Source organism: Heptranchias perlo, chromosome 37 (genome assembly GCF_035084215.1).
Source record: "Heptranchias perlo isolate sHepPer1 chromosome 37, sHepPer1.hap1, whole genome shotgun sequence".
NCBI lineage: Eukaryota > Metazoa > Chordata > Chondrichthyes > Hexanchiformes > Hexanchidae > Heptranchias > Heptranchias perlo.
In genome coordinates, this window is record NC_090361.1 from 6,313,283 (window position 1) to 6,335,779 (window position 22,497).

The following is a 22,497-nucleotide window of genomic DNA, read 5'->3' on the forward strand; positions in this document are numbered from 1 at the left end:
GCACCATCTAAGCAGTTTTGTGTAGTGGGACCACACTCTAAAACGACTGGATTGACACCGGCCCAAATACATTTCATGCAGAACTCATAGCCAGGAGAGAAAGAGACTTTCATCCCATCAGCCTGAGCTGGATTCAATCTCAGGTCGTAGAGGCAAAAGAAAATTGTGACAGCCCAATGCACTATCCAGTCCCTTAAAGATGATCGTAACTCCTGCTATGGTTCTGATGATGAGGTTCGCTCTTATATTGATTGTGGGGCAGTGGAAGAGCAGCACGTGAGTGGAGACCCCAGCTCTGAACCTTACCCTAACCCTAACCCTCCCCTTTTAACATTTACCAGTGTGCCACAGGTGGTTGTTCAGCCTGTTTTGGGGCAGGGGGGCAATCAAAAGGATCGCTGCGCTTTCCTCAAGAAAAGTCGGACACCATCGGAGGTGTGGAGTCCACCTTTTTACTGGTAGTGAGCCAATGGCCGTGGGAGTGTTGTGACCCCTGCAGGCGACAAAATAACTTTCAAGGAAACATCCCCAACAGAACTCCTCTTCTGTTCCGATAAAGGGTCCAGGAATTTCCTTTGGTTCTTTCTCACCCAGTTTCCCTCCTTCCTCTCTCCTAAAGGTGTCGACTCCTTGCTAAGATATGATTCCGTAAACGCCTGGCACCTTGTGTGTGTGGCCGCCATTTGTGGCTTTGAGAACGAGTGGCGGCAGGCTAGTCGACCCTGGGGGGCAATCCTGGCCCCACCTGCCACCTACATACTCACAGCCCGGCTGGAGTCAGACTGAATAGCGATCAGGGAAGTGAATCATGGCGCTCTCCCACCACTACAGTTAACTCAGTGTAGACTGGGGGGGGGTGAAACCTGGGACATTGCAGGTCAGTGAGGCTCTGCTGCTCGCTGGGCAAACTCTTCAGGGGGAAGCCTTTGGTGAAGGGAATTTCCTGATATTAATCTGTCTTTTCTCTTTCAGACGCTGACTGACTTGCCCCATATTAGCAATATTTTCTGTCTGTCTCAGTGGGTAGCATTCTCGCCTCTGAGTCAGTAGGTCGTGGGTTCAAACCCCACTCTGGGCACATAATCCAAAGCCGCAGTACTCAGGGAAAGCTGCACTGTCAGAGGTGTTGTCTTTCGGATGAGATGTTAAACCGAGGCCCTCTCAGATGGATGTAAAAGATCCCATTGCACAGGCTCAATATACCAAATGGCCTCCTCCTTTGCTGCACCTAATATGATACTATTTTTAAGAAGAGCAGGGGAGTTCTCCCCGGTGTCCTGGCCAATATTTATCCCTCAACCAACACCATTATCTGGTCATTATCTCATTGCTGTTTGTGGGATCTTGCTGTGCCCAAATTGGCTGCCGCGTTTCCTACATTACAACAGTGACTACACTTCAAAAAGTACTTCTTTAACTGTAAAGAGCTTTGGGACGTCCTGAGGTCGTGAAAGGCGCTATATAAATGCAGGTCTTTCTTCTTTTCTTTCTTTTATGCCAAATGTATTTGAGATTTCACTTCAGGGTTAAGACTGTAAGGATCCAGTGGAAGGCTCAGTCAGGGGGAAGGGAGAAGGGAATTTCACTCAGAGTTATACAGCACATGGGAAGTCTTAACATGCTGGTGCAGTGTGAAGTCACAAGCTTGCAGCCAAACCCAAAAGCAACTGAATCATACTCGTTTGATTCCCCGCAGAGGCAGACTGTTGTAAACAGCCTCTGGTGTGTCAGAACCTCAATCTGTTCTCAGTGATCGTCCAGTACTAATAACTCCTCCGTAAGGGTGACGTGACCTTTTATAATCCGTTTAGAGGCTCGTCCATGGGTCAAAGAAGCCTGTTTAAATATCACTGAGCCACACAGACTAGGAAGGCTCCAGGTTCGTAGAATTACATAGAATTTACAGCACAGAAACAGGCCATTCGCTCCAACCGGTTTGTGTCGATGTTTATGCTCCCGATCAACATCTCCTTCTATTCCTTTCCTCCTCATGTACTTATCCAGCTGCCCCTTAAATGCATCTCTGCTCTTCGCTTCAACCACTCCCTGTGGTAGCAAGTTCCACATTCTCACCACTCGCTGAGCAAAGAAGTTTCTCTTGAATTCCCTATTGGATTTATTAGTGACTATCTTATACTTATGGCCCCTCGTTGTGGTCTCTCCCACAAGTGGAAACATCTTCTCTACATTTACCCTATCGAACCCCTTCATAATTTTAAAGACCCCAATTAGGTCACCCCTCAAGCCTTCTCTTTTCTAGAAAAAAGAGCTCCAGCCTGCTCATCTTTCCTGATAGTTATACCCTCTCAGTTCTGGATTATCTTTGTAAATCACTTCCTGAGTATCAACCAACTGATCTGTGGCAGCACTAAGGGGAGGCTATAATTGGCTAAGGAGGGGAGAAAACAGCCAGGGTCCTTGCTTTAGATTGCCGTCCAGTGACTTCTGCTAGAAAGTGTGCATGTGTGGACATTGGGCGAGGACTGGATTGGGCACAGGTGGTGAGGCTCCCCATAATTTAAAAATCTTTATTGCCACATCCAATATGGACAATGGCAGCCAGGAGAAAGAAAAAGTTTTTTAAAAATGTATTCATTCTCTGGATATAAGCATTGCTGGCAAGGCCTCCATTCATGGCCCATTCCTAGTTGCCCTTGAGAAGGTGGTGGTGGGCCTTCTTCTTGAACCGCTGCAGTCCGTGTGGTGAAGGTGCTCCCACAGCGCTGTTAGGGAGGGAGTTCCAGGATTTGCACCCAGTGATGACGAAGGAATGGCTGATATATATCCAAGTCGGGATGGTGTGTGACTTGGAGGGGAACTTGGAGGTGTTGGTGTTCCCATGCATCTGCTGCCCTTGTCCTTCTAGGCAGCGGAGGTCGTGGGCTTGGGAGGTGCTGTCGAAGAAGCCAGTAAAAGCTTTTCAGGAAAAAAATGAGTTAACAAAGATAAGGTGGCTTAGATTAAGTAGAAAATGTAATAAAAAGTTAACGGATAGATAACGGGAGGAAATGAAAATGGAGAAAATAGAGATGACAAGGGGCGAGCCCAATTACTTTTAATTTTCAGGCAAAATTGTGTTTAACTTAATGCTTTAAAGTTAATATTAGAGACATAAAGCTGTTTTATTAATGGTATATTGTGTTTTATTTGTAGCGTCACCGTGCCCAAACAAGCAAAATTAGTTGGACCATAGAGACTGAAGTGTCCCTGACATGTTGGCAGCCTAAGATTTAATGCATGTTAAGAGGTAGAACGGTGAAGATCTTTGCAACATCTGAAGGCTGGCCAACACTCCAGCTGAGATCAAATAATTCAGTGCATACTGGAGATTGAACCTGGAACCTTCTGCTCCATATGGCTCAGTGAACTTCCCCTGAATGCTGGAATTGATCTCAGTGCTCCTGGCCTAGGAAGAGAAACAATCAGTCCGGGCCCAATCCTCACTGCTGTCAAGTGAAAAGAAAAAGAAAGAAAAGAACTTGCATTTATATAGTGCCTTTCAAGATCTCAGGACGTCCCAAAGTGCTTTACAGCCAATGAAGTACTTTTGAAGGGTTGTCGCTGTTGTAATGTAGGAAACGCAGCAGCCAATTTGCGCACAGCAAGATCCCACAAACAGCAATTTGATAATGACCAGATAAATCTGCTATAGTGATGATGGTTGAGGAATAAATATTGGCCAGGACATCAGAGAGAACTCCCCTGCTCTTCAAAATAGTGCTGTGGGATCTTTTACATCCACCTGAAAGGGAAGACAGGGCCTCAGTTTAATCTGAAAGACAGTGCAGCACTCCCCTGGCCATGTCAACTTAGATGCTGTGCTCAGGATCTCTGGAGTGGAGATTGATCCCTCGACCTTCCTGACTCAGAGACAAGAGTGCTAACCACTGAGCCACGCCTAGTGAGTTGCAAATTGTAAACAATTTTACAACACCAAGTTATAGTCCAGCAATTTTATTTGAAATTCACAAGCTTTCGGAGGCTTCCTCCTTCCTCAGGTGAATGTGGAAAAAAAAATAACTTGGTGTTGTAAAATTGTTTACAATTGTCAACCCCAGTCCATCACCGGCATCTCCACATCATAGTGAGTTGCAGGGAGAGGTAGATGCAGAAAATGGCTAATCTAGTGCCACTCACACCACTGTATCCCAGTAACATACCACCAGAACCCTGTAACAGGGTTGACTTAAATGGAATCCTGATTCCCAGCACCATCTAACATATTCAAAACACCAAATCAATCAATTAAACAGTAATCAGATGCATGCGTTAATTGTGGGTATTTTTTTATACCAGTGATGACTGACATGAGGTTAAGCATCAGATAAGCGAGTACCTATGAATGGTATTAAATCATGGGTGTGTGTTTTCGGCTTGATTTTTTAATGCATAATTTATTTTTTAATGTGGAGTGATGACAGATTCAGAGCGGCCAAGAAACAATAACTGCACTGTACCTTTTTGCAATAATCTGAGCTAAACCAAACATAATTTCTTTTTCAAATCTCCCCCACCTAAAGGAGCTGACCCCTACTGAGGTACAGGTCCATGGATACCAGACACCCTTCGTCTTATCACGGTCTTATAAGTGGCTAGTCCTCACACACAAGCCCAGACGGTGAGGGGCGACCGGCTATTCGACTGTGGGGGCACCACAGCCTCGCCTGGTTCCCGTTCCCATCAGCAACGAGTGACCCTGCTAGAAAGTGTACATAGGTGGGCACCGATACTCACTGTCTAGACCTGGGTACCAAAGGGCAGGCAGTGCCCGTGAAATGGAACCCAGCAAGAATCAGGGGAGGTGGGGGGAGAAACCTGGGAATAAGAAGGGAGTAAAAATACATTTTTAATGTTTTCACTTGTATTAAACTGAAACTAATATCTCAGATACAATGGGGGTAGATCTCGACTTTGTGCGATAGTGTAAGACGGGTGATAGTAAGTCGGCAACCCATTTTACATCTCTCCCCATTCTTATTTCCATTGCCTTCAAATGGAGAGAGATGTAAAACAAGCTACTGACACATCTTACAATATCGCCCAAAGTCAAAATCTACCCCAAACACACTCACAGACATTGATTTAATGATTTAAAACTGTAGAAAAACCCTGCTCTGGGAATTAACTTTTTGAAATTCCTTTTGAGTACGGGGGCTTTTTAGGGGAAAGAAAGATCCTAGCACCGTTGCTGTGAACATCTGGTTGTGTTAGCTCAAACCTGTCAGGACTGACTGAAGTCCTTATGCATTCAAACGGATTACACTCAAACCACAGTAACACCAAGCACGGATACAGCCAGCATACCTGAACCAAACATGGGATTCCAATGAGGCAGCTCACTTTCCATCCACCCCCACTGCTGTGTACAGCATTCCGATGTTAACACATCACTTCCTACCGAGTCCCAGTTTGTAGTTATTCCGACCCGAACAGGCCTCTACGCAAATGCTTAATCCCAATCCAACTGTGAGGTGTTTCCTGTGAGTCATGTTCTCATTTTGCTTTTCTTTCTAATTTTCTCCCTCTTGCTTCCCACCCCCCCCCCCATCTCTCCCACAGAAGCTCTGACTCATGCTAGGGAATGGCTTCACATCCATAGGCTGACCTTCTCTGCCTCGCCTATCTGGCCATTCTTCATGTGCCAGCCTTAGATAGCGAGTAAGTCTTTGATCTGTGGTAGGCATCGCAGCCGATCTGGATCCCCCATCTTGCCCGCGCCTGGCACCCACACATGCAGCGCTGCAGCACGGGTCGCTGGACAGTGATTAGGACAGGGCGATGCGCCGATGGAAACTAACACCTGATGCACATCGGGCATTTACTGCTCTGTGCGGGCAATTTGTGCACTCAGACCCTTGCTCTATAAAGCAGTTGGCCCCGGAGCAGAAATCCATATCCCCAATAAAGTGGACGCCTAATAATAATGATAATAATGATAATAGGGTGAGTCTCAGATAATAGTGAGAGCCTCCAAAAATAGTGAGTCTCCGATAATAGTGGGAGCCTCCAATAATTGTGTGAGTCTCTGATTATAGTAAGCCTCCGATAACAGTGAGTCTCCGATAATAGTGAGTCTCCAATAATAGTGAACCTCCGATAACAGTGAGTTTCCGATAATAGTGAGCCTCCGATAATAGTGAGCTTCCGATAATAGTGAGTCTTCGATAATAGTGGGAGCCTCCAATAATTGTGGGAATCTCCGATAATAGTGAGCCTCTGATAACAGTGAGTTTCCGATAATAGCGAGTCTCTGATAATTGTGGGAGCCTCCGATAATAGTGAGTCGCCGATAACAGTGAGTTTCCAATAATAGTGAGTCGTCGATAATAGTGGGAGCCCCCGATAATAGTGAGCCCCCGATAATAGTGAGCCTCCGATAATTGTGGGAGACTCCGATAATAGTGAGTCTTCAATAATAGTGTGTGCCTCTGATTACAGTGAGTCTCCGATAACAGTGAGTCTCCGTTAATAGTGAGTTTCCAATAATAGTGAGTCGTCAATAATAGTGGGAGCCCCCGATAATAGTGAGCCCCCGATAATAGTGAGCCTCCGATAATAGTGAGCCACCGATAATTGTGGGAGACTCCGATAATAGTGAGTCTTCAATAATAGTGTGTGCCTCTGATTACAGTGAGTCTCCGATAATAGTGAGTCTCCGATTATAGTGAGTCTCCGATGATAGTGAGTCTCCGATTATAGTGAGTCTCCGATTATAGTGAGTCTCCGATGATAGTGGGTCGCTGATAATAATTGGAAGTTCGGATAACAATAATAATAGGCTCCACTGAACGTCAATGTCCTCCTCTCAGTGCTTATAGACTCTGGCTTCTCACTAACACAGTGAACTCCCACTTTCAGCCAGGTGTCATGGCGTCATGAGGGGCACAAAGCAAGGCAGGAAATATATTTGTTTGAGTTAAGGAGGGCAGCTCTTGCATGTCTGCTAATGATGGAGACCAGATCACCCACTTAGACCACAAAATAGTTCAGATGAAGAAGGGCCTTTGCCCTATTTAACCTCCTCCTTCCAGAATACCACCCCTATTGCCTCCCCATTACCGAGTCTGTCCTGGCCACGGTCACCCTTCGGGCAGCCTGTTCACTTGTTCATCACCCTATTTGTAAAGAAATACTTCCTACCATCTGTCCTAAACTCGCTCTTCACAGCCCTGATCCTGTGCCCTGGTGCGTCCGAAAATATTTTTGGAGGTTCGCTTTACCACATTAAGTATCTTAATTAACTCCATAAAGTCCCGTCTGAGATATCTCCTTTTTTGAGGCTAAAGATCCCAAGTTTATCAAGTTGCTCCTCACAGCACTTCCTTGTAACACTGTGGATCAGCTTTGTCGCTCACCTGAATTACTCTCTTATGTACCAGGCTCCAGATGTGTGTATCATATGCTAAGCAACTACCCAGTGGTGTTGGGAGAGTAGATCCTAACTGTCATCAAGTCCCATTCACCCATTACCTCTTGTGCTCACTGACCTACATTGGCAACACCTCGATTTAAAAACTCATCCTTGTGTTCAAATCCCTTCATGACCTCGTCTCCTCTCTATCTCTGTGACCTCCTCCGGCCCTACAACCCTCCGAGATCTCTGCGTTCCTCCAACTCTGGCTTCTTGAATGATAAGAGAAATCTGACACATTTCAAGTCATAAGTCTTTCTATTTTGATATCTACTTACAAGATGTGGCCAGTCATTTGAAGATTTTGTTGGTAACAGGTGAGTGAGCTGAATTTACAAGTAGACACCAGACGATACCCGTGGCCCTCCCAACAACAATTTGCATTTATATAGCGCCTTTAACATAGTAAAATGTCCCAAGACGCTTCACAGGAGCATTATCAGCCAAAATTTGACACAGAGCCACATAAGGAGATATTAGGACAGGTGACCAAACGCCTAGTCAAAGAGGTAGGTTTTAAGGAGTGCCTTAAAGGAGGAGAAAGAGGTAGAGAGGCAGAGAGGTTTAGGGAGGGAATTCCAGAGCTCAGGGCCTAAGCAGCCAATGGTAGTGCAAAAGAAAGTGGGCATGTGCAAGAGGCCAGAATTGGGGGAGCACAGAGATTACGGAGGGTTGTAGAGCTGGAGGAGGTTACAGAGGTAGGGAGAGGCAAGGCCATGGAGAAATTTGAACACAAGGATGAGAATTTTAAATTCGAGGCATTGGTGATCTGTGAGCCAAAGTAGGTCAGCGAGCACAGGGTGCAGAGAACTTGGTGAGAGTTAGGATACGGACAGCAGAGTTTTAGATGAGCTGAAGTTTTACAGAGGACGAAAGGTGGGAGGCCGGCTAGGAGAGCATTGGAATAGTCAAATCTAGAGGTGACAAAAGCATGGACGAGGGTTTCAGCAGTAGGCAGGCTGGGGCAGGGGCGGAGAGAGGCGGAGGTGGAAGTGGGCAGTCTTGGTGATGAAGAGGAAATGGGGTCAGGAGCTCAGCTCAGGGTCAAATTGGATGCTGAGTTTGAGATCAGTCTGGTTCAGCCTCAGTCAATGGCCAGGGAGAGGGATGGAGTCAGTGACTAAGGAACAGAGTTTGTGGCGGGGACCGAAGACAATGGCTTCAGTCTTCCCAATGTTTAATTGGAGGAAATTTCTGCTCATCCAATACTGGATATCGGATAAACGGTGTGACAAATCAGAGGCAGTGGAGGGGTCGAGAGAGGTGGTGATGAGGTAGAGCTGGGTGATGTGTTTTTGGATGAAGTCGTCGAGGGGCAACATGTAGATGAGAAATAGGAGGAGGCAAGGATAGATCCTTGGGGGACTCCAGAAGTGCAGGAGCGGGAAGAGAAGGCATTGCAGGAAATTCTCTGGCTACGACTGGGTAGATAAGGATAGAACCAGGCCAGGGCAGTTCCACTCAGCTGGACAATGGAGGAGAGGTGTTGGAGGAGGATGGTGTGGTCAACCGTGTCAAAGGCTGCATTCAGGTCGAGGAGGATGAGGAGGGATAGTTTACCATGGTCACAGTCACATAGGATGTCATCTGTGACTTTGAAAAGGGCCGTTTCAGTGCTGGGGCGGGGTGGATAACTGATTGGAAAGGTTGAAACATGGATTTGCGGGATGGATGGGCACGGATTATGGAAGCGACAAGACGTTCAAGGACTTTGGAGAGGAAAGGGAGGTTGGAGATGGGGCAGTAGTTTGCAAGGACAGAGGGGTCAAGGATGATTTTTTTTTGAGGAGGAGGGTGATAACGGAAGATTTGAAAGGGAGGGGGACAGTACCAGAGGAGAGAGAACCGTTAACAATATCAGCTAACATGGGGGCCAGGAAGGGAAGTTGTGTGGTCAGCAGTTTAGTGGGAATAGGGTTAAGAGAGCAGGAGGTGGATCTCATGGACAAGATGAGCTCGGAGAGGGCATGAGGGGAGATGGAGAGAATCTAAGAAAGGTGCGAGTTCAGAGCTAGGGCAGGGGGGGGAACTTAGAGGAAATGTGGCTTGGTGGGCTAGGGAAAGGGAGGGATGCGGCAGAGGCAGCTGAACGGATGGTCTCAATATCTTAGAGATAAAGAAATTCATGAGCTCCTTGCACGTTGCTGGAGGTGAGCATGGAGGAGGCAGGGGAGGGGGGGTTAAGAAAATGATTGGTAGTGTTTTGGCATCTAGGTAAAGTTCACGAAACCAACACTTTACTTTGATCAGCTTTGTCCAATTCTGGCCTCTTGCACGTCCCCAATTTTAATCACTCCACCACTGGCGGCCGTGCCTTCAGCTGCCGAGGCCCTGAGCTCTAGAATTTCCTCCCTAACCCTCTCCCGCCTCTCTACCTCTCTCTGCTCCTTTAAGACGCTCCTTGAAATCTTCCTTTTTGACCAAGCTTTTGGTTACCTGTCCCAATATTTTGTTATGTGGCTCAGTATCAAATTTTGTTTGATAATCGCTCCTGTGAAGCGCCTTGGGACGTTTTACTACATTAAAGGCGCAATGTAAATGTGAGTAGTAGTTGTTGTTATTGTAATGGTAGTAGTAGTAGTTGTTGTAATAGCAGCAGTTTGTTGTTGTTGTAATGGTAGTAGTAGTAGTTGTTGTAATAGTAGTAGTAATAGTGCAAGTAGTACCCCAGTTTTGAGCTCAAGGATACGAGTGGTATTCACAGGCAATGTGCTCCCAGCTAGTCCGTTCTTCTCATCCCAGTGCACTGCACCCAACAGCCTTCTGAGCCCACTGAGGTGGAGGCGGGAGGCACCTTGGATGTTAGTCGAAACCCCATGTATACATTTTATGCTACTGACGCTGGTCCAGGTGTAGTGTTACTAAGACATTGTAAGCTAAATGTTTGTGAATCAAGGGAAATTCTGCTGTACTGATTTACTGTCTTCACCTTGGCTACAGTTTATAGTCTAAGTCACTGAGGGGGGCTGGCAGAAATCTTAAGTAAGTATTTCCAAAAAGATCAGTCCTTTACTTCTGAAATGGATTGCCCACAAATCAGTATATTAAAAGGACATCATTCCCCATGAATAGTTGCTAGGCAATAGTTAACAGCCTGTACATTAATACAATGACATCATCACATTATAATGACTTCACTTCAAAGTGTAAACACATCAGCTGCGTCTTCCACTTCCAGCTCCGTAATATCGCCCGCCTCCACCCCTGCCTCAGCCCATCTGCTGCTCAAATCCTCATCCATGCTTTTCTTACCTCCAGACTCGACTATTCCAATACTCTTCAGGCTAGCCTCCCATCTTCCATCCCTTGTAAACTTGAGCTCATCCAAAACTCTGCTGCACGTATCTTAACTCTCATCAAGTCCTGTTCACCCATCACCCCTGTACTCGCCGATCAATATTGACTCACGGTCCACCAATGGCATGATTTTGAAATTCTCATCCTCGCGCTTAAATCCCTCCATGGCCTCGCCCCATCTTATCTCTGTGACCTCCTCCAGCCCTACATCCCTCCGAGAACTCTGCGTTCCTCCAACTCTGGCCTCTTGTGCATCCCTCACTTACTTTGCCCTACCATTGGCGGTCGTGCCTTCAGCCGTCTAGGCCCTAAGCTCTGGAATTCCCATTCTATACCTCTCTGCCTCTCCATCTCTCTCTCCTCCTTTAAGAACTTCATAAAACCTACCTCTTTGACCAAGCTTTTGGTCACCTGTATTAATGTCTCCTTCCTTGGCTCAGTGTCAATTATTGTCTGATAACTCTCCTGTGAAGCGCCTTGGGACTTTCCTACGTTAAAGGCGCTATATAAATGCAAGTTGTTGTTGTCTTCACACATCATGTATCATTTGCATCTGAGCGAAAGAATGCAAGGAGACTGAAACTCATTTCCTTCGAAGCAGGCAATTATGGTTTCCCTCCACCCAAAACTACGAACCTTCCCTCTCAAATTAGAGGCAGCGACCTTGAGATGCCTCAGTTTACATTGGATAAATGCAGTGGCTGACATGGTACTGAACCACACAGACTAGGGATGTCCTCAGTTCAATTTCCGGTCTATGCTGAGTTAACTGATCTCAGTCCAGCCAGCTTTAGGAGTGCTGACGTTGGATTCAATGCCCCTGCACTAAGGAGGGGAACCATCAGCCGGTGTTCCTGATCTCAGCTTTCAGCCATGGCTCAGTGGGTAGCACTTTCTTCTCTGAGTCAGAGGGTTTGTGGGTTTAAGTCCCACTCCAGGTACTTGAACACACAAGCTAGGCTGACACTCCACTGCAGTACTGAGGGAGTGATACTGTCGGAGGTGCCATCTTTTGGATGTGATATTAATTTGAGGCCGTATCTGCCCTCTCACATGGACATATAAAGATCCTACGGCCACTATTTCAAAGAAAAGCAGGATAGTTCTCCCCGGTGTCCTGGAAAATATTTATCCCTGAATCAACATTACTAAAAAAATTATCTGGTCATTTATCTCATTGCTGTTTGTGGGATCTTGCTGTGCTCAAATTAGCTGCCGTGTTTCCTACATTCCAACAGTGACTACACTTCAAAAGAACTTCATTGGCTGTAAAGCACTTTGGGACGTCACGAAAGGCACTATATAAATGCAAGTTCTTTCTTTCTCAATCCAGTGACTCCTGCTGAAAAATGTTTGTGTATTTCCCTCTCTGACCCTCTCCGCCTCTCTAAATCTCTCTCCTCCTTTAAGACGCTTCTTAAAACCTACCTCTGACCAAGCTTTTGGTCACCTGTCCTAATATCTCCTTATGTGGCTCGGTGTCAAATTTTGTCTGATGATGCTCCTGTGAAGCACCTTGGGACGTTTTACTACATTAAAGGCGCTATATAAATGCAAGTTGCTGTTGTTGTATGGAGGTGATTAGGCTTCACTGTGTTCTCTCTCCTTCGTCCTCCATGGTCAAACAGCTTACCAACACTCACTCACTGTCTAGACTCAGACATGCAGTCACTTGGATGAGGTACTGGAGATATAAGGCTGGGTATGAGTGGGGGAAGGTCTCTGTGAAAGCCAGCTTCCTGTGGGAACGTTATCCCAGCAAGAGTCAGTGACTGCAGGTGTGAAATGGGAAGGACAAGAAACCAGCGGCATCTCCCCACACAGGAGCCTGGCTTTCCTATAAACTCCCCTGTGCCAAGGAGTAATCAGAACAATTTGGCAATTTGTACCTTGCACCTGGCTCGGTTCAGCAGGGATCTGGTAAGGGCCAGACTGCACGAAGCAACGTCAAGAATGTGAGCCCCACCCCTAATTCCCAAGGAAACGAGAGTATTGTGAAACTCTGCACCAGCTTAACTGTCCTGTTTGCACGGAACTAAGATTCGCATGAAGTGTTTTGCATATAGATGAAATGATTGACTTTATTAAAGATATGGATTTCTGTGTATCCTAATTGTTTGTCAAACGCCTCTCAGTTATCATTTGTCTGCTTCAGGAACTTGAGAACAAAATCTAGGCTGACACTCCCAGTGCAGTACTCCCTCGGAGGTGCCGACTTTCGGATGAGATGTTAAACCAAGGCCTCGTCTGACCTCTCAGGTGGACACGAAAGATCCCATGACACTATTTGGAAGAAGAGCAGGGGCGTTCTCCCTGGTGTCCTGGCCAATATTTTTCCTTCAACCAACACCTAAGAACAGATTTATCTAGCCATTATCACATTGCTGTTTGTGGGATCTTGCTGTGTAAAAATTGGCTGCCACGTTTCCTACATTACAACAGTGACTACACTTCAAAAATACTTCATTGGCTGTAAAGCGCTTTGGGACGTCCTGAGGTCGTGAAAGGCGCTATATAAACTCAAATCTTTCTTTCTTTAAGCAAGGACGGCCAAGCTTTTAGTGGGCAGTATAGGTGTCTGTCATGGAGCTTGAGGGGGAGATATAATGGTTAAACCCATGTAGCCATTAATTTGCATGTATAATATGTTGCTGAGATTAACAGATCTTGGCCTAAGGACAACCCCTGTCTAAATTTCCGAGCCCAGAAAATTCAAAAATGACGGACCAACAAAGATCTGATTAAAAAAAAGATTATGGAGCGTCTGAAATTCCAGTGGCTCGAGCTGGCGGCCTCTTTCTCTTTCAATTCTTCCCTGCCGTTGTCTGTTGAATCCCTAGATCCTGTGGCGAATACTGAGAGTCTCCCGGAATCAAAGAGACCAGTGCAGCTGAACAGGAACCATTACCAAAAAAGGACAGGTTGGTAACATGAGCCCTGGTGGGAGTGTTCCTGTTTTCTTGGCCCTGGTTTCCTCTTGCTGACAGGATGAGGCAGGGAGTGGAGCTCCACACCTTAACCTCAACTACGTGATGCACCCTCCCCCCACCTCTCTCCCAGACATGTTCCCACCTGCATGGGTTTGTCGCGTGTGCCGTTTGTATTTCGCAATGTCTTTGCTTTGCACAGGTTTTTGTTTTTAACCCTTCGCAGAGTTCATAGGATCACAGAAGTAGGCCATTCAGCCCCTCAAGCCTGCTCCGCCATTCAATTAGAGCGTAGTTGATCTGTATTTTAACTCTATCTACCCGTCTTGGTTCCATAACCCTTAATACACTTGCCTAACAAAAATCTACCAATCTCAGTTTGGAAATTTTCAGCCTCAACAGCTTTTTGGGGGACAGAGTTCCAGATTTCCACTACCTTTGTGTGAAGAAATGCTTCCTGACACCACCCCAGCTCGAATTTTAAGGTTAATAGGCCTCCATCTGTGTCTCTGATAGGGGCTATTGACTTCTGCTTTGGCTGATAGTTTGAGATAAGCTTAGTTCTGCCCTGAGAAACCCACTCAATCGCCAAAACTTTGGGTGAGTTAGTTCAATTCTATCGGCCGCAGAACAGAAATTCCCCCTTCCCCTGGCAGTGTGGATTCGTTTCGGGGCATGGCACCACATGAGCCCAGCAGCATGTGGGCACACCCCCAAGCAACAATAACAATAACTTGCATTTATATAGCCCCTTTAACGTAGAAAAACATCCCAAGGCATGTCACAGGAGCGTAATCAGACAAAAATTGACACCGACCCACATAGAAAGAAAGAACTCTGCATTTATATAGTGCCTTTCACAACCTCAAAGTGCTTTACAGCCAATTAAGTACTTTTGAAGTGTAGTCACGGTACTGAGGGAGTACTGCAGTGTCGGATGTGCCATCTTTCAGATGAAACGTTAAACCGAGGCCCCGTCTGCCAAAATGGATGTAAAAGGTTCCATGGCACTATTCCAAAAAGAGCGTGGAGCTCTCTTGGTCCATGTTTATCACCCAACCAACACCAGCAAAAAGATTTACTGGTCATTACTGTTTGTGGAATTAGCTGCCATATTTGCCTACAAAACAGAAGTAATTTATTAGCCATGAAGTGCTTTGGGGTGTCGTGAGAATTTAAAGGTGCTGCATAGATGCAAGTTCCTTTTTCCTTTCTGTCTCCTGTTAACAGAAATGTGAACACGCTAAGGAACAATGACATTATTCCGATAGTTCTCTTTATATTTTCCGCTCATGTGCATAGGAGGTTATTTTAAAGAGACGCCTTTTATGAAAAATTGTTTTGATTAAGCTTTCTTTTTATATTGTTGGGACATAGACAAGCCAGGACAGGCGTGTATCATTCTTAGTGATGACTGTAAATAAACAACAACTGTTTGCCAGACACTTGTTCATGAGAACAGTGTCCCTTTAAATGGAGGGTTAATTAATATTTATAACCAGTTGCTTGCCCCGAAGCTGCCTCTTCTCAATCTCTTTGTTGTTTTGTACGCTGTCATCTCCCTTCTCCATGAGCTGAGTTGTCACTGCCATTAATTTACAACTGGTACAGCAATAGGCACAATTACAGAACTTGTTCCCCCAAAACTCCAATGAAAACTTCACGTGATAAAGACAAAACTTGACTTTTTTCACTCACTGCAACTCATGGTCCTGCCCAGTCCCGAAGGGACTGACGGACTCAGGCTGGGGGTACAGGTCCACTCGGGCTGGCAGCCCTCCAGTACCTCGCCTCCCACTCCCCAAGAGGGTCACTCTCCACATGTGAGCCCCGACAGTAAATGTCAGCAGGCTATTCAACTGTGGATGGCACATTACAGTCGAGCTTGATCTTGTCCTCAGCTGACTTCCAGTGGTGGTGAGGGGGATCACTGGACAGCAATCAGGAGCTAGAACCCTCCTTAGACCACAGAGGCCAAATATAGCTCCATTTAAAAAATATAAATATTAGTTCTTGGGATATGGGTGGCGCTGGCAAGGCCACATTTATTGCCCATCCCCAGTTGCCCTGAGGGCATTTAGAAATAGAAAGAACGTGCATTTATATAGCGCCTTTCACGACCTCAGGACATCCCAAAATGCTTTACAGTCAATGAAATACTTTCAAAGTATTGTCACTGTTGTAATGTAGGAAACGGGCAGTCAATTTGTGCACAGCAAGATCCCACAAACAGCAATGTGATAATGACTAGATCATCTGTTTTTAGGTGTTGGTTTAGGGATAAATATTGGCCAGGACACAGGGAGAACTCCCTTGCTCTTCTTTGAAATAGTGCCAAGAGATCTTTTACGTCCACCCGAGAGGGTTAGACGGGGCCTCGGTTTAACGTGTCATCCGAAAGATGGCACCTCCAATGGGGCAGCACTCCCTCAGTACTGCACTGGAGTGTCAGCCTAGATTATGTATTCGAGTTTCTGAAGTGGGACTTGAACCCACGACCTTCTGACAAAGAAGGGAGAGTGCTGCCAACTGAGACACGGCTGACAGTAAAACCGAGGTGGCTGAAATTCACTGTAAAAGTTCCATTTTGCAAAAACCCTTTCGGTCCTCGTCGGTAACCGATGTTCTCCCCATCCAGTCACCGGCCTCTGCTTTCCTGCGGGGACTTGTCAGAGGGTGGTGGTGGGCGGTAATAGGAGATGCCACCTGTGGTAGCCTCATCTCCTTTGGGATGTCGGGGAGACCGGCAGCCTCTCGGCTATGCTGGGCTGGTGCACACAGAAAGAAGGAAGTGGGAGGGCTTTACTGTGACCCATGCTGGGAATGAGCAACAAGAAAGTGGAGAGAATGTGAAGTGGGTGAGGCCTTGGCACCGTGCCCAGAGCATTTCTGGGAAACAACTGGCAGCCTTCCCAGCACCAGGACCAACTCTGATCAGCAAAGCTGCTGTCTTGCATCATTTCTCATACATGTGATATATGCTTTTATATACCCTAATATATATAATATATTCATTTATATACCTCATATACATAATATATTTCTTTATATGCCCTGATATATATAATATATATATATCAGGGCATATAAAGAAATATATTTATATATTCCTTTATATATATAATATATTCCTTCATATACCCTGATATATTGTTGATATATATAATATATTCCTTCATATACCCTGATATGTATAACATATTCCTTTACATACCCTATATATAATATATTTATTTATATACCCTGATATTTCCGACATATATGATATATTCCTTTATATACCCTATGGCTCATATATATGATATAATTCTTTATACACCCTGATATGGCTCATATATATAATATATTCCTTAATATGCCCTGTTAGAGCTTATATCCCTCTACCCTTCCTCCTACAATTTCAGATTTTCAGGCTTGACATCACTACTCCTCGATTCCTCCTGTCTTCTCTCCTATTCTTTCAGATCTCAAGGTGAACACAAACTAGATTTTTCGGTTGGCAAGCCAGATTTCAATACCTGATCACAACACACCCTGAGCGCATCGTGACGGACTCAGCTCTTTAAGTAGCTGTTTGCAGAGTGTCCCTGGTGAAAGGTGACAGTTCCCTCGTGTACGTCACTGTACAGATCGTGCCAAACACAGACCCGGCCGTACACCACAGCCGATGCAGCGGCTGGAGGAGTTGGCATTAAACTCTCTCTCTCTCTCTCTCTCGAATCTCAAACAGGACGGCAGCCAAATCAGTCGAAACTCATGTACGAGTGATGCATGCCCCACCCACCCTGTAGTCCTGGCTGAGGGCAGCACAGACTGGAGATCAAACATGGGTCATTCCTGGTCTGTGTGTCTCAGTACCACACCAAGTAATGACTTCGACAGTATCCACCAATGACATGGTGGGATGAGCAGTGGGATACCATTACTGTAACAGGCTTAGAATAGAGAGGAACAGGAGAAAGTCTGGAGAAGGAGCTTTCCCGGTCTTTAAGCCGGTGTCTGGCACTGTGCGACTCTTAGGAAAAAAAATCTTTGGTATCTCCTGGATTCCTGTCAGTCTGTGTATTCACTCTGCTCCGCAGACTGGGCCTCAGATTATCCCTCAAAAAAGATTCCCAAGGATGATACCAGAACTGAAAGGATATCCTAATCAGCAAAGGCTCAACAGGCTGGGGTTCTTTTCTCCAGAAAAGAGACCTGATAGAGGTCTTTAAGATAATGATAGGGTTTGATAGGGTAGAGAAAATGTATCCACTTGTGGGGACGTCCAAAACTAGAGTTCATCGATATAAAATAATCGTGAATAAATCTAATAGGGAATTCAGGAGAACCTTCTTTACCCAGAGAGTGGTAAGAATGTGGAACTCGCTACCACAAGGAGTAGTTGAGGCAAATAGTATAGATACATTTAAGGGGAAGGCAGATAAGCACATGAGGAAGAAAGGAATAGAAGGCTAACCTGATAGGGTTAGATGAAGCAGGGAGATAGGAGGCTGGTGTGGAGTATAAGTGCTGGCATAGATCAGTTTTTTAAAAATTCGTTCATGGGATGTGGGCGTCTTTGGCGAGGCCAGCATTTATTGCCCATCCCTAATTGCCCTTGAGAAGGTGATGATGAGCCGCCTTCTTGAACCGCTGCAGTCCGTGTGGTGAAGGTTCTCCCACGGTGCTTTTAGGAAGGGAGTTCCAGGAGTTTGACCCAGCGACGATGAAGGAACGGCGATATATTTCCAAGTCGGGATGGTGTGTGACTTGGAGGGGAACGTGCAGGTCGTGTTGTTCCCATGTGCCTGCTGCCCTTGTCCTTCTAGGTGGTAGAGGTCGCGGGTTTGGGAGGTGCTGTCGAAGAAGCCTTGGCGAGTTGCTGCAGTGCATCCTGTGGATGGTACACACTGCAGCCACAGTGCGCCGGTGGTGAAGGGAGTGAATGTTTAGGGTGGTGGATGGGGTGCCAATCAAGCGGGCTGCTTCGTCCTGGATGGCGTCGAGCTTCTTGAGTGTTGTTGGAGCTGCAATCATCCAGGCAAGTGGAGAGTATTCCATCACATTCCTGACTTGTGCCTTGTTGATGGTAGAAAGGCTTTGGGGAATCAGGAGGTGAGTCACTCGCCACAGAATACCCAGCCTCTGACCTGCTCTTGTAGCCACAGTATTTATGTGGCTGGTCCAGTTAAGTTTCTGGTCAATGGTGACCCCCAGGATGTTGATTGTGGGGGATTTGGCGATGGTAATGCTGTTGAATGTCAAGGGGAGGTGGTTAGACTCTCTCTTGTTGGAGGTGGTCATTGCCTGGCACTTGTCTGGCGCGAATGTTACTTGCTACTTATCAGCCCAAGCCTGGATGTTGTCCAGGTCTTGCTGCATGCGGGCACGGACTGCTTCATTATCTGAGGGGTTGCGAATGGAACTGAACACTGTGCAATCATCAGCGAACATCCCCATTTCTGACCTTATGATGGAGGGAAGGTCATTGATGAAGCAGCTGAAGATGGTTGGGCCTAGGATAATGCCCTGAGGAACTCCTGCAGCAATGTCCTGGGGCTGAGATGATTGGCCTCCAACAATCACTACCATCTTCCTTTGTGCTAGGTATGACTCCAGGCCCCACTCCAGAGACTTGAACACAAAATCTAGGCTGACACTCTCAGTGCCAGTACTGAGGGAGTGCTGCACTGTCAGAGGTGCGGTCTTTCAGATGAGACATTGAACCAAGGCCCTGTCTGCCCTCTCAGTGCACGTAAAAGATTCCATGGCTGTATTTCAAAGAAGAGCAGGGGAGTTATCCCCGGTGTCCTGGCCAATATTTATCCCTCAACCAACACCACTAAAACAGATTATCTGGTCATGCTGTATGTGGGACCTTGCTGTGCGCAAATTGTCTACTGTGTTACTTACTTTACAACAGTGACTTCACTTCAAAAAGTACTTCATTGGCTATGAAGCGCTTTGGGACATCCTGAGGTAGTGAAAGGCGCTATATAAATGCAAGTCTTTCTTTTCTTTCTTTCCCAGATAGCCCTGGCCATACTGCCCCTAGACTGCCTCTCAGATTATCTCTCTCAGGCAGCCCTCATTAGACTCTTCCCCTCCGACTAATACCATAGATTGCCCTTCTTAGGAATATAGGAATAGGAGCAGGCCTTTCAGCCCCTCGAGCCTGCTCTGCCATTCAATTAGATCATGGTTGATCTGCATCTCAACTCCATTTACCCACCTTTGCTCCATATCCCTTGACACCCTTACCCAACAAAAATCTATCTATCTCAGCCTTGAAAGCTCCTAATGTCCCAGCATCCACAGCCTTCTGGGGAACAATGTTCCAGATTTCAACCCGAGATTTTCCGACTAATAGCATAGATTGCTTCCCTCAGATTGTCCCTGTCTGCCTTTCCGTTAGCCCTACAGGCTCTCCTTCAGTTGTGTTTGATCAGAACCAAGTAGAGCAGCAGCCAGTGCTAATCACAGTACACTGAATTTGAAATGGCTCAAATTTAAAATTCACATCCTGGTGTTCAAATCCCTCCATGACCTCCCCCCACCCCATGTCTCTGTAACCTCCTCCAGCCCTACAACCCTCCGAGATCTCTGCGCTCCTCCAATTCTGGCCTCTTCTGCATCCCCGACTTCCTTCACCTGCATTGGCAGCCGTGCTTTCAGGTGCCTAGGCTGTAAGCTCTAGAATTCCCTCCCTAAACCTCTCCGCCTCTCTCTCCTACTTTAAGATGCTCCTTAAAACCTACCTCTTTGACCATCTTTTGGTCACCTGTCCTAATATCTCCTTATGTGGTTCAGTGTTAAATTTTGTTTGATTATCGCTCCTGTGAAGCACCTTGGAACGTTTTAGTACGTTAACGGAGCTATATAAATGCAAGTTGTTGCTGTTGTGTACTTGATGACCATAAGTGGTTGGTACAGCTGGGAGTTCTCAATTTTAACAGACTGAAGTCAGAACTGGTACTGCACCAGCAAGGCCAGGGCAACAAGTACATGAGTGACATCACGAGCCTGCAAACAACAGGAAGTGTGATGTTAATCCTGAACCTTGATCGGAAGGCCTGGGCGGCAGGTGTTTAAGATAAGGAGCTAGAGTCTGACGAGGTGAATGAACTCATTTACGTGCTCAGAAAGTACCAGGCAGTTGAGGAACCTTTATAATCTGCTGGACTGATGCTAATTGAGGAGGTTGTGGGAGGAGGGAGTGTCTCCAGTATGGATCAGCCACAGAGAATGTCAATGTTTATTCTCAAACTCTGTAGATTCAACAGTGCATTATCAAACCTGTTAACCTGCACGTACTGGCCATAGGGATCAAACATTAACAGCTAGTGTCATACTCTCTACTGCATTAATTAATAAAGATATTAATTCTCCCCCCCCCCCGTCCCATTGTGTCAGGGACAGACCATGCTCAATTCCCAATCTGTGCTGAGTGACAAAATCTTATCTCGGGCTGGTGGTAGGGGGACTACAATTGGCCTCATCACCTCTGGGCTAAGGAGAGGGGAAGGGAAAAATCAGCCAGGGTTCCTGCTCCTGGTCACTGTTGAGTGAGCCCCATTGAAAAGTGTATGCAAGTAGATGTCGAATGAGGGCTGGCCCCAGTGTCATTCTCACTTGGTCGAATAGCCCATTGAGACTCAAGCCTAGAATTTCCGACGGCCATTCTTTTCACTCCAGCGAAAAGCCCCATGTTAACGCTGGCTATAAATATCGCCAATAGGAAAATCTAGGCTTCAGTGTCTAGGATTGACATGTAAAATGGCGACTTGATTAATGGCTTAAAGTAGGCATGATCAATTGGAGAAAAGGGTGGTGAGTTGTTATGCCAGATTTCGTCCCATTTAGAAGTTCTGTATTGGCTCCAGGAGTGCCCACCAGTTATATTAACATTAGCCCCTCGATGATCTCATTTAGACGTGTATGCAACTTCCCAGTATTTAAACTGGTTTTGCATTCAGTTTTCTCCCTGTCCAGATAAAATTGGGATCAGAAGAAAAGAGAAAGACAAACAAAAAAGGCTGGAGAGAAACGCAGAAAAGAACTCAATGGTTAGAAAGTAGAAGAGAAACAGAAAGAGAAGCAGAAGAGAGAGAGAAGCAAAAGAGGAAAGAGGAACAAGAAAGAGAAACAAAAGAGAGAAAGGTAGAAGCAGAAATGGAGAGAAGCAGAAGGGGAGGGAGAGAAACGCAGCAAGAAGATGGCAGAGGCAGATAAGTGAGAGAGCGACTTACTGTGGGCAAACCCATAGAATCATACAGCGCAGAAGGAGGCCATTCAACCCAATGGAGATCAATAGTTTCAGACTGGAAAGGGTTCAATCATAGAATCGCACAGCACAGAAGGAGGCCATTTGGCCCATCGTGTTTGTGTTGGCTCTTTGAAAGGGCTATCCAATTAGTCCCACACCCCTACTCTTTCCTCGTAGCCCTGCAAATTTTTCCGTTTCAAGTTTTTATCCAATTCCTTTTTGAAAGTTATGATTGAATCTGCTTCCACCGCCCTTTCAGGCAGCGCATTCCAGATTATAACAACTCTCTGCGTAAAAATATTTCTCCTCATCTCACCTCTGCTTCTTTTGCCAATTATCTTAAATCAGTACCCTCCTGCCAGTGAAAACAACCCACATAAAATCCATTAGTATTTATTTATATATCTATATATTATTAAAAATCTTATGTGTGTGCATACTCACTATCCAACTTCCTGTTATCACAATTTTTGGTCATGCTGTTATGTCATCATTTAACATTGAATTTGCCTATGTAAACATTTAGAATGGTAATCCTGTACATAAACAGTTGCCTGTAACAATGTAGCTGCAGGCTCTGACCAGCAGGTTGGCACTGTGAAGCTAGTTTCTCA

General features: G+C 45.9%; 1 long non-coding RNA gene across 1 annotated transcript in view; it reads right to left on the reverse strand.

The window, feature by feature from the left end:
• The window catches only part of LOC137304444 (uncharacterized), a 34,978-nt gene extending 29,555 nt beyond the window's left edge, over positions 1-5,423 (reverse strand). The window contains exon 1 of the long non-coding RNA XR_010958579.1: positions 5,305-5,423. This is a non-coding gene — a long non-coding RNA (uncharacterized lncRNA). The remainder of the gene's footprint in view (positions 1-5,304) is intronic.
• Positions 5,424-22,497: the final 17,074 nt, after the last annotated feature.